At 36.5% G+C, this 12800-nt stretch overlaps 1 pseudogene; it reads right to left on the bottom strand.

Moving 5' to 3' along the window:
- Nucleotides 1-8467: 8467 nt before the first annotated feature.
- Nucleotides 8468-11331, bottom strand: LOC103410150 (isoleucine--tRNA ligase, chloroplastic/mitochondrial-like; annotated as a pseudogene).
- Nucleotides 11332-12800: the final 1469 nt, after the last annotated feature.

The following is a 12800-nucleotide window of genomic DNA, read 5'->3' on the forward strand; positions in this document are numbered from 1 at the left end:
AACAGCCACTCCACCTTCTTCCACCCTCTTTGCCTAGTTCTCCACCACCCTCCAACCCTCAAACACTCCTCCACACTTACCCTAAACCTTTCTATACCATTCCCCATCCATTCTACATCATAAAACTACCCAAAAATCCGTCCACAAAGCAATCTGCCGCAAGCAAGCAAAGGAGAATTCTTGGATGCACTTGCTACCCAAGTTGGAGCATTTTAGGTGTTTTCTTTCCTTTGATTTTAATGTCTAATTTTATGTATCTTTGCTTTGTGAGTATGAGGAACTAAACCCCTCTTAGTTAGGGGGTGATTCGAAACCATGTTCATACTTGCAATATGATTTGATTACATCCAGTTGTGATTCATAAGTTGTGAATTCTATTTACTTATCCGATCGTATAAAAAATGATTTGTGTATGTTGGTTGAGAGTGCACGCTTAATTTTCATGCATGAATTTAACGCTAGAATATAAGGGAGTTTCACCTAATCGTTATGAACTTATATTCACAAGTAGTGAAGGTTGCTAGTCACAATCACGTTAAGTAAATTCTTGGCATAAGTTTCATGCAAATCATAGTAACGAGTGCCTCGTCAATGCTTATGTTTTTCATAGAACTTAATGATTCTTGCTTGTATCTCTATTATGCAATTCATGTAGGGAACTTGTAGGGAATGTTTTGGGTTGTCGTATGCAATCATCCAATCCAATAACTTGTGGAAAAACTGAGGGTTAATTAGTGCAATTCACGGTTAATTTGGGGCGTTGAGTATTCATAGCTTATCGAAAAGCAACTGGAAATCGTTTTGTATGAAAGTGTGACATGTGTGGAGAAGAACCTCCTAGCTAGCCTTCCATCCATAAGTTTCATTCAAATTCATTTTACAATCTGTTTTGATTCACTTAAATTTGTCTAAGAATTTGTTTACTTTGTTCTTGTCTTAATTTAATTATTTTCGTCCAAAATCAACCCCATCTTATTTCTTTGAGTCATATTAATTAGAACTTGTCTTAGATTATGTTTTTAAGTGTTTTAGTTCATTAGAAAACCAAAATTCGTCCAAGTTTGTGTTAGAGTCCCAAAACTGCCCAGATTGTGTGTTTAAGGTAGTTTTGAGTGTTTAGGGGCTGTTTTGAGTCTTTTGGTTTGTTTTAGTGTTTTAAAGTATAGTTTTGCATTCTTTGAGTCTAGTTAGTGTTTTAAACTTTGTTTTTACGTTTTCAAGTCAGTTTCCAAGTGATTTAGCAATCCCTCCTAATCCCCGGCCTAGAACGATCCCTACTTACATACTTTACTATAATTGATAAAAAGAGGGTTTAATTTGTGTGCTTATATATTTCGCATCAAGTGCTAGTGCGAGATTAAGTGTGAAATACACAACCAGAGCATAAATATCCTAAGTGCAGTCAAGCAGGACAAGTACTAATTATACAACACCTAAAGGTGATCCTACATTAATGATGTTCTGTCAGAACCCCGGTCGAAATCCTAGTGATCCACCAAGCACTTCTACCTAAAACCTGGAGGGGTGCAAAACAGAAAGTGTGAGTGGGCAAAAATAAAGCTTTTCAAAATCATTTCATTTCTCAAAAGTTCTAACCCCTCGCCGTAAAACCTGTATAATTTCCCAGAAAATAATAGTAATAATAAGCTGTATCAGAAATCATACTCAAGATGAAAATCCATAGAAGTATACCTTGCCAAAGTATCTCAATGCAATGCTATAAGTAATCTAGGCAAAATATATCAATGTCAAATATCGCATCAGCTAAATCCCTCTAACTCAATATGCACGGCTGAGTATATAGCTCATAACCAATCTCAATCATATCAAATCAAATCCTGCACATGAGTCGGAACCACCTAAAGTGGTCTGTATGACAAGACTAGGTGTAAAGTAAATATGCTCTAGTGCTACGATCACGTGAAGGCTGTGCGAATGATCGCAGGTCACCTACGAGCCTGAACCACCTAAAGTGGTATGTACGACAAGCTTCTGCACCTAACTTGGATCCAAGGTGAGTATATGGTGCAAGAGGTGAACATCACGTGAAGGACTGTGCCCTAACTCTAGGTGGGAGCACTAACACCGGAGTACCGGTTTATGAGCTCTCAAAACATCATATTATATCTCACATAACTGAAGTAACCTCAAATCATTAATTTATAAACTTACTTGGTACTTACTTGTGCGGCTGCAGCACCAATCATAATTATATGCAACTACTAATGCATAAATAAAATAGGCGGATACTTTGCATGGCATTTCAAAACGTATAATCATTCAAATTCATTTTCTGGGAAAAATCTCATGTATATAAGTATATACAGAAAACCAAAAGCCCACTCACTGATATGTCGAAGGGTCGTAGCCCCCGGGCCTCGATTAATGGTGCTCGTCCTCAGGATAGGTCTCACCTATACACGAAATAACTGAATAAACGTTATTTAAAGCACATACACAAAATTAGGAAATAACTTCTCATACATTGCTCAAATGGGGTATTTGAATATACCACCATGATCTACTCATCCTCAGGAACATCCCCATATTTTTAGAAAAAAATTTCAACCTCCCACGCGCCGGCCAAGGCACGGCCATTCGCGCCCCCATGCGCGTCTAAACCAAACCCTAACTGAAACTTAACTGCCGTTAGGAATATTTTGTTAAATCTTAAAATAAGTTAACGGCGTTACCTGAAGCCATTAGAATATTTCGTCAGACTTGACGGAATATTCTCATTCGTCTTCCTTGGTTCGCCGGCCCCGCTGCGATCATCGGAAACTGGAAAATATAGAAACCTTCATATCTTCTTCATTTTTACACACAAATCCATAAAATTTGTACCAAAATGAATCTTAGGACTAGAAGAACAAAACCTTACCCATTTAAAGCCCTAAAATCCATGAGATTTGGCCGGAGGAACCTCGATATTCTGGCCAAACTTGAAACTTGCCAAACTCAACTTCCCGACGTCCAAAACACTTCATTTTTCTTCTCCGAGCTTCGCGAAGACATCCTAAGGCTCACTAGCAGCTTAAAATCTCCTAAAAACTTCATATTCACGATCACATGAATAGTGCACAAAAATCGAGGTTCTTGGGTTCTCGGGTTTTCGAGGGTTTCACGTCCAACCAAAGGTGCAGATGGGTTCCTGGACTTACAAGGAACACAAAGATAGCTTCCAAAACCTCGATCCATGACTGGAAGTGAAGGTTTGAAGGTTGTTTGTACGGTTGTACGGAAATGGAAGGAAATCCGAGAAAGGGAGGAGAGATAAGGTCAACGGGAGTTTGGATGTGTGAGTGTGAGTGTGTGGTCCAATTTTGGGTCACTAATCACAACCCAAAACCATCAACTTTAAGTTCCAAAAACTTAGAAACTAATTAAATTAGTTTAAAACCCAAACTCAAGCCACAACGCCACATAACGCTCAAGGGTAAAATGGTCAATTCAAACCATCGATAAAATATTTCGGGACTGGTTGTGACAGCGTGGTCAAGGCCCAAAGTGGACAATATCGTGCTACGGCGGAGTCGAGCTTAGGATGTGGTGGGCGCCCGGGTCGGGATGTGACAATTTGGTATCAGAGCCAATCCCTGGCCGGAAGTGTGCCGACGAGGACGTCGGGCCCCTAAGGGGGTTGGATTGTAAAATCCCACATCGCCCAGGAGTGAGGATCCTGTAAGCCTTATTTGTATATTCCCATCTCTACCTAGCACAAGGCTTTTTTGGAGCTCACTGACTTCAGGTTCCATTGAAACTCCGAAATTAAGCGAGTTCGCGCGAGAGCAATCCCATGATGGGTGAACCACTGGGAAGTTCTCGTGTGAGTTCCCAAAAACAAAACCGTGAGGGCATGGTCGGGGCCCAAAGCGGACAATATCGTGCTACGACAGAGTTGAGCCCGGGATGTGGTGGGGGTCCGGGTCGAGATGTGACAAATAGTCCAATTTATTAAAATAAGTCCAATTCCGTAAATTTAATTATTTTATTATCAATAATTATCTATTCAATGACAAGATTTATTATAAAAATCAAATTTCTTCCTAATTATCTCTTTGATTATTTCTTTTTATTTTTAATTTTTGTTATTTTTTGTTCTTGCTCCTGCTTTAAACCCCATTTATAGATTTTATTTTTAATTTTTATAATCAACCTATCTCACATGTTAATTATTTTTATGTATATATATGACAGATTCTTTTTTATAATCAACGTGTCACAAATTAATGTCTTGCTTGTAGGTATATTATGTTTTTTCCTACCTTTTAGTTAGGTTTCATATCTCACTTATAGGTATAATATATATTCATATATTTGTTACTTGAGTTAAGGGAGAATGTTTTGTAGATAATTTATGTTAGTATATTAGTTTTTGTTGTTGTAAGATATTAATTAGATTTTTTGGAGTTGAAAAATGCATAATATTAGAAGATTTTAATTGATTTTTAATATTTTTTTTAAATATAAAATGAGTATAAAAGAAATAAAAACATGTAATTAGATAACTGGATTCACTCCTAAAAATCATCTATGTTTTTGGACCTAGATCTAAAAGCCCCTTAATTCATTTCTTTTCTTTTAAATAATTTTTTTTAAATATGTAAATTAATTATTTAAATAAAAAATATAAAAAGGCCATTTGTCACACGCGTATGCGTGTGGCAAGAGTCTAGTATATATATAAAATGAGAAAAATAAAAAAGTGAAACATTCAAAATACCCTCATTTAAAATAAAAAGCAAAACACAAAATCTATAGGGCTATCCTAATATAATACGGTTAAATGGTAATACACAAATATATAGGGTTAAAATTGTCATACAAAAAATAAAACATTGAGAGATGTTTAGATGCGGACAATATATCTGCACATATCATAAATGAGAATTTACAACCATCAAACACAAGGCACCAACACTTTGAAATTAATTGAGACCCTTGGATTATCCATCACATAAATAATGAACTACATCCTTTCTTTCTACCAAAGCGCCTTTCTCCATTGGAATTTCAAAAGGAAACGAAGGACATAATCTCCTCCACGTTTTCAGCATTAACTGCACATTCTCTGCAGTTACATGGAGAAGCAATAACACTCAGTTTTAAACTGCTATTTTCGATTTCCAATCTCCCACATATTCACATGAAACTCATTCCAATCAGTATCAGAGTTTCAGTTTCAGTTTCAGTTTCAGTATCAAAGTTTCACATGAAACTCACGTTTTCAGAAATAACACTCAGTTTTAAACCGCTATCTGTTACTACTTGCTGGGGTTGTGGCTCAAGATTGAGAGGCCTAATTATGTTATTTTATAATTATCTTATTGTTATGTGCTTCAGCCTGCATGCCATTGTGTTTGTGATTGTGCCCCCACTCACAGTGAAAGCCAGGCGGGATAATATGGCCGGATGATCGGCATGAAATCGACTCTCACCCTTAAAGCATCTACTCAGATGCTTATGCAGGTCTAGGAGTTTCGATTGGCTTTAAACTTTCGAGAGCTGAAATTCTTCTATCCAATGAATCATGGAAGCATTTTGGTCAATTTTCTACATAAATTCCACCTTTTAAAACCGGTTTCATTGTTTTGTGATTATACAGAAGTAAAAAATAAAATATATATTTGCACCTAAGATGTGAAAAGTATGGGGTTTATGTAGAAAAGTGTGGGGTGTATGTAGAAAATGTAGGGTGTATATAGAAATGTAGGATGTATGTAAAAAATGTGGTGTGTATTAAGTATGTTGGGTGTTAATAAAACAAGCCAATTTTTATTCTTTGTTCTTAAATTTAATTTGATGGCAATTTAAAGCGTTGTTTTGTTTGCTATCATTTAGACATAAAGTTATACTTTTTAGTGGCCTTTGATATGTAAGAGATTGATCAAGAACATCATGTTTAGCTTCACTTTGTTTATGCACTTTTCTCTTTTCAAGTTTTGAGTCTTAAAACATCTCAGTTCAAAGACAAGTTATTTTGAGTTCTCCATCCCATGAAAATACAAATTTGGAAGGATCAAGAAAAGGTTAAATTTTATTTGCATATAAAATAAAAAGAGTGCATGCATTCAGCATCCACGTTGGGAGCCAAGAAGGGGATTGAGTTCATATGGGGATTGAGTTCAAATGATTAACAAACACGATTATCCATAGCATAGATTATTGACCCCTTGAACTGTACTTTTTGGTGGTTTGGCATACAAATTTGGGAGGACCAAGAAAAGAATAGAGACTGGATAGTAGGTCATTTCATCTTATTTATTTGTTAATTTTATACTCAAAACAACATATGAACAAGTCTAAGTCTTTTCCATGATCATGGTGGAATTGTGTACGTCCTAATAATAATAGTTTATCGTACTGGAATTTGGCTGTTTAGCTTGGTAGCTAATTGTGATCTCCATGCTAATTGTTTGTGTGGGTTGTTAGAAAACACTAAAGAGAGTGAGACAATTTTATTTGATATTGGATTGGTTAAAAGAAGAAGACAACGTGTTTTTTCTCAATAAAAATGCAAGTTTCATTAAACGTGGAGCGACCAACCAAGTTTAGTGAGTTTATATGTAACCTAAAACTATAGTGTCACTATTAATGTCTATACCAAATGGATAACAATGGTAAATAACTAACGCAACACATCTTTAGAGACGCGTAGCGCCCGTGATTGAAAAAAGGCCTCTCACATGTGCATGAGTGCATTGCATTCAACCCCATTCTTACCTTCCTTCCAGAATTCTCCTTTACCAAGTCTGGATGATAGAAACACTATACAATTCATTCAATAGATAATTGTCTTAGTGATATCATAGGTGACATAGATAATCGTTATGTAGTCAAACATTATACGATTCATTCGATAGATAATTGTCTTAGTGATATCACAGGTGCAACAGATGATCGTCATGTATTCAAACACTATATGATTCATTCAGTAGATAATTGTCACCAATTATAAGGTGTTATTTCAACCTCAAAGTCATAATTACACCTGATTTTTTTTCAGAGAAAAATCATCGATTTAAATATTCCACCACATTGGGGAAATACAGAAACGAACACTTTGAGTGCCCCTCCGAAATGAGAACTGAAGGACATGAGAAAGAATAGAGAAAATGAACATCATGAGGGTACAAGAGTCATGCACATGTTTAGAAACTGGTATATAGATTGAGTAGGAGAAGGAATACGCCGCATAAAGGCGATCTTTGGCGACATCAAAATAGAAATTTGGCAGGTCAACAACAACAAACCGCTGTATTACCCGAGAATAAGAAGAAAGCTAATTAGATACTTGCATGAAGAAGTTCTCCAGCAAATAAAATCGACAGAAACATAACTAACTAAATAAAATCGACAGGCTTAAGAAAATGTTCACCTGAAATATCTTAAAGAACTGATAGTTTTCATAGCACTCTTTACTGTTCTTCACAAAGTTTTCAAGCTGAAGCAGTGCGTACTGATCAATCATGGGAAGATTGTGGTATGATATAGCATTATCCGCTTGCCAACAAGATGTAGATAGAAAGTGAAAACAACAGACCAAGAGATAAAACTGCCTGAAACAGCATTGTCACTTGCAGCATAAACTTACAAAAAGAAGCATTAAACAGGTTTTATTTAATTATGACTTGTGTGCATGTGCGCCAATCTGTGTATGCGGGAATAAAAAGAAGTATTTATCCAGCGAGATGTAGTAAAGATGGGAGTCTTAAGATAACTAAACACGTAGAATTTTTTTATTGCGTGAGACATCTGAATTCATAAGCACTGATTGTGAATGCTGAACATACATTCCAATCATGAAGATTTCCCAGAAGGTATCTCAATGTTCCTCACATTTTCCTATAGATATCTGACATTTGATGGAGAAATTGAGGGCCGATTGTTACATCGCCTGTATAATCTACACTAGAAACCAAGAGACGCAGGACATCAGGTCCATAGCCATCCTGCCAGCAGAAAAAAAAAAAAAAAAAAAAAACAAGACTTAAGCATCCAGATACTGTTGAAGATTGATTCAGGTGATAATTCAGTACGTTTAAATTTACTTTACATCCATGGATCTACTACGTTACCAAAAGATTTGCTCATTTTCAAACCTTTCTCATCCAATACAAATCCATGTGTCATGACACTGGAATATGGAGCCTTTCCCGTACCAAAGAAAAGTAACAGTTTCATGTCGTGTCACTCTTTCAAACAAATACTTCTCTGTAAAATGAAATCAGCCTCCGTGGCTTAAATCCATGCAGAAGAATGAACATCTGGACATAAACAAGTATATACTGGCATTGCTGAAACTATTTAAATTACATACCCTTGCACTTTTGAGTATTGCTTCCTAGCTGACTAAAAGTAGTACAGTGAGAATGCAAACCAGACTTAGATTGGTTGCTATCTTCTTGTTATTAGCAAGTAAATAGATAATATTCTTGTATAGCAGCACAAGGTAGAGCTGAAAAGGTTAAACAATAACTGTATGAATACCTGAATCAAACCACACATCCACTGTATCAGTCTCCTTTTCATATTCAGATGCTTTATCATGATATTTATCAGGGAGACGATCCTTCACCTTCATGTACCACCACGCGTCACTAACCTTTTCGGATATTATCGCTGCAAAAATAGATGACTGAAGGAATCAAATTTTAATCTATTAAATACACCATTCATCTTTAAAATAATTAAAATTGGGCTAGTCAGTAGAGCAGTCTTTGTATAAATGGATATTGATTGATTGAACTATCTAGCTATCTTCATATATGTACTAAAAGCACACAAATACACACCTGTGTTTGCAGACATGCAATTGCAAAAGTGAAAATATCCCCAACTGATGCTCAAAATTAAAGCAAATATCAACTTCTATAAGATCTTAATTACACACTAATATTTGGAAATACGTAGACAGAAAGAGGAAGTGTGTATCTAACTGGCTCTTACACTTGATATGCTCAATAGTCTCTTCATTCATCAAGAGCTTCCTTTGACTCCACAGGATAAAAGACTGGAATTAGAACACTCCACGTTCCCTGCCGTGATATACACCAATCAGAGCGGCTAGAAGTCAATGCACATGTTCTGTTTTCCGCCTGAACAAAATGTAAATCCAGACCTATTGCATGGCCAATTGCATGACCAATTGCATCCATAACAGCCCCGCGAAACCCTTCTACTGAATCAAACCATTGCTCAGTTGCCCTAAATATTGTGGGCTTTTTTGGTCTCCAATCATATGGATACTTCTGTTCTGCATAACAGCGGGAAGAGCTTGTCTCTGACTCAGCTTGCTAAAACCCGAATGAAAAAAATATAAAAAAGTTCCCTTAGTATCCGCTGAAGGGAAAGAAAGAAACTTACGGTAGCATTCTTCCATGATAATTGATAAATGTTCATCCAAGTATTTCACAACAGCAATATTACCATCCGCAAGTACATCAAGCCCACAAAACTTTCCAGCTTCTTCAGTGAACTTTCCATCATCATTTACTGGAGAAAGCATGGGTAGTCGGTACTTCTGGCTGGTGACATAATCCTCCAGACCATGTCCAGGAGCTGTATGGACCAGTCCCGTTCCTGATTCCTTTGTAATATGATCTCCTCCAATGACAACTGGGCATCCCTTATTCAAAACTGGATGAACATATCTGTAATGAAAAAGTAGAAATCACACCTCAGTCAATAGTTTTCAGTTTCATCTGGGATTGAAAAAGGGAGGTAATTATGTTAAATAAGTACATCTTCTCAATAGATATCTTTTTAAATCCGTAACCTGCAGTTCTCAAGATCTGACCCGACACCCTTTTCTTAACAACAAGCGCTTCACACCCATTTTACTTCTAACACTGGCACAAGATCTGAAGCAACAAAAAGGCTAGGCTTATATTTCTTCCTTCAAAAAATTTCCAGGCCTTCCCTTTTGATTTCCATCAGATAAAGAATCTTCTGAGAGTGACTGTACTTCAACGATGGCATATAAAGTTATATTACAAGTGAGATGAAGCGAAGATTTTAACGGTACATTCTCTTCAAAGTTAATTCATCAAATTTTCCAACTCAAGCTAATGTTTAATTACAAACAGTTGATACCGTTCCCAAACACAAGGCATAAAACAGATTAAGAACAGAGATGACTGACTAAATACCAACTTAAGATCAAGAAGTTTCTTCTACAAATCTAGGGCACAGAAAATTTTAGCAAAAATAACTACAGGCAGCTTCAGTAAACAGCTTATTAGTAAATAATGGAGATGAATATAAGCGTAAAGCTTTTCTTTTTGTGGTACTTTCCTGATGAGTTTAGACAAATCTTGGAAATATTCATTTAATAAGCGACCTGAAGTTGGAGAGGCACTCACCAATTTGAAAATGGTGTATACACTTCTCGAAACATGCCCCTCAGGATACTGCATATAAAAGTTTCTGTCAAGTTAACAGGAACTATACGGATACAATGTAAGAAAGCAAAATGAGATAATACATGAAAATTGACATTGTTTTACAAAGGCATCACAATAAAAGTGACATCATTTTTCTTGAAATGATTGAAATGATGCCCAAGTTCACTCAGGAAAATAAACCTAATGTATTCAAAACTGGATTTCTACTTGGCGATAACAAATTTTGTCAAAAGAAGTTGAGCAGAAGAAATGAAACAGAACAATTCAGAACTGTGGAAGGGAATCTAAATTTATTTGTTAATAGTAAGTTGCAACTTGTTCACAGTTGGTTATTACCATCATTGTGCTTCGGTTTTGGTTATCGAATTTTGATTACAAGTTAAGAGCATTTATAGAGTTGTCTTTGCACAATGTAAAATAGAAAGAAAAAATATGCCAGTTTCCAGATCTTGAAAAATCAGTTCTGTCAGCTCTCACTTTGAATTTCACTTGCAATAAACAAGAGAGACTGCATACATTTCGTAATTTTTATTTGTTCTATCTGAATCCTGTACCGAATTAAAGAAAAAAGACACTCAAAACTCCGACCATAGAGAATGCCGTCGTAAGTCTCTGTGTCACTGACTTTAATACTCATCACAAATTTGAAAAGGAGCCCATTCCAACAACTGAAAACTGGGTTCCCTTTCCCAGAAACCATGGGAGAACTGTAGGAAGAAGACGAAGCTTGAAATCTCAAACAGAAAGCAGAAAAACTTCCAAGTGTTTCTAGTCTTTCAAAACATTTTCTCGGGAACCAAACAGAAAGTGAACACTCCACTGTGAGCTCAAAATAAGTGCTGGTGACTGCGTGTATATCCAATACAGATATATTCCGCGAGTGTGTGTGCGTATACCCGGGCGCGGGGAGGGAGACGGACATCATTTACGAGTGTCATGTTGTTGGAGTGGAAAAATTCAGATCCTTTAAATCCTCCAACTAGTAAATCTTGTAATCACATCGAGAAGCGGGGGGACCTGTAAGGAAACACTCTGATGATGCTCAAGTCAGTCTTTGTTCAAAATACTTGTACAATATAGAATGATCTCATACATCTCTCTCTTTCTCTCCATGCTGATGGGATTATTGCCCTTTTATAGGCATTCAAGTCTTGGGCTTCAAGTTCCACTCTCCTTCTATGTCTTCATGTTCCATGGAGTGGGTATTATGTTGCTTGATTGTAGCTCCACTCCTCATGTTTGGTGTTCTAGTGGCTTATTTAGTGGAGGAGTCATTTTTGGCTCGCACATTGCCCCCTTTTTTCTCTGCAAACACATCGTTGAGGAATTGTAGAGGAAAAATGTTTCTTTGCAAAAATTCATTCGACTTGAGATTTCATCATTAGTTTGGCCTTCGGCTACGATCATATGGTCTTCGACCATGAGTTTGGCCTTCGGCCACGATCATGTTGGTCTTCGACCATGAATTTTGGGTCTTCGACCTTCGGTCTTGAGCCTTCGGCTCTTATTCGGTCTAGGTCTTCAACCCACGGTCTCATGATCTTCGATCACCAATTTATATAGTAATAGTATGCCCTCAGAGTGATTAAAATTCGAACAACATCAATAGTACTAATGAGCATGTGTAAGATAGAAACTCTTATCTGTTGGGCAACTTCATGGTTGTCAAATTAAATGGATTTCCTTTGCTTACAACCCTTGAGTGCTTGCCGAATAAGTGCCTTTTCAATATGCAACCAAATGATGTGCAATATAAGCATTTCCACTTCCCTTCCATATTCTCACAAATTGGAACAATTCACTACCAAAACAACTCCAACAATCCTAATTAGCCTTGTCAATATGAGGCCACGACATTAATAGTGAAATACTCATATTATTCATTGCCATAACTGATAAAGTAAATGATAAATAAATTGAGATTCAGTTAGTGATTCAATGTTCTCGGCTTCCTTTGCCAAAGAAAAACCATGAATTGCACGAATACGAAACTAATTAATAATGCAATAGTTCTTATCTATCGAAGCAAATTTAGTGCATTTATTCTTCTTTCAAGCTTTGAGTGCTTGCCGAATAGGTGACTTTTCATTTTTCTTCGTAGCTTCTGACTCTATCATCCTTGTGCATTATTTGCAATATTACGCCATGTTTGATTAGCTTGGACTTCCTTCAAGACTTGCAATTTAGATCCCATCACAATCTCATTTCAAACTCACTCCCATCATGCTAGACAGGTTCGATCGCACCTACCATTTGTAGTATCACATAAATTATCGCAATGAAAAAGCATAAAAATACCGTACTTTCATGTAATTTCTAAAATTGTAAAAGAGATGGTCTAAGAATTCTTATCGATTTGGAGGGTTTAACTTTGCCCCAATTTTGGTTTGACCA

Source organism: Malus domestica, chromosome 13 (genome assembly GCF_042453785.1).
Source record: "Malus domestica chromosome 13, GDT2T_hap1".
Lineage (NCBI taxonomy): Eukaryota > Viridiplantae > Streptophyta > Magnoliopsida > Rosales > Rosaceae > Malus > Malus domestica.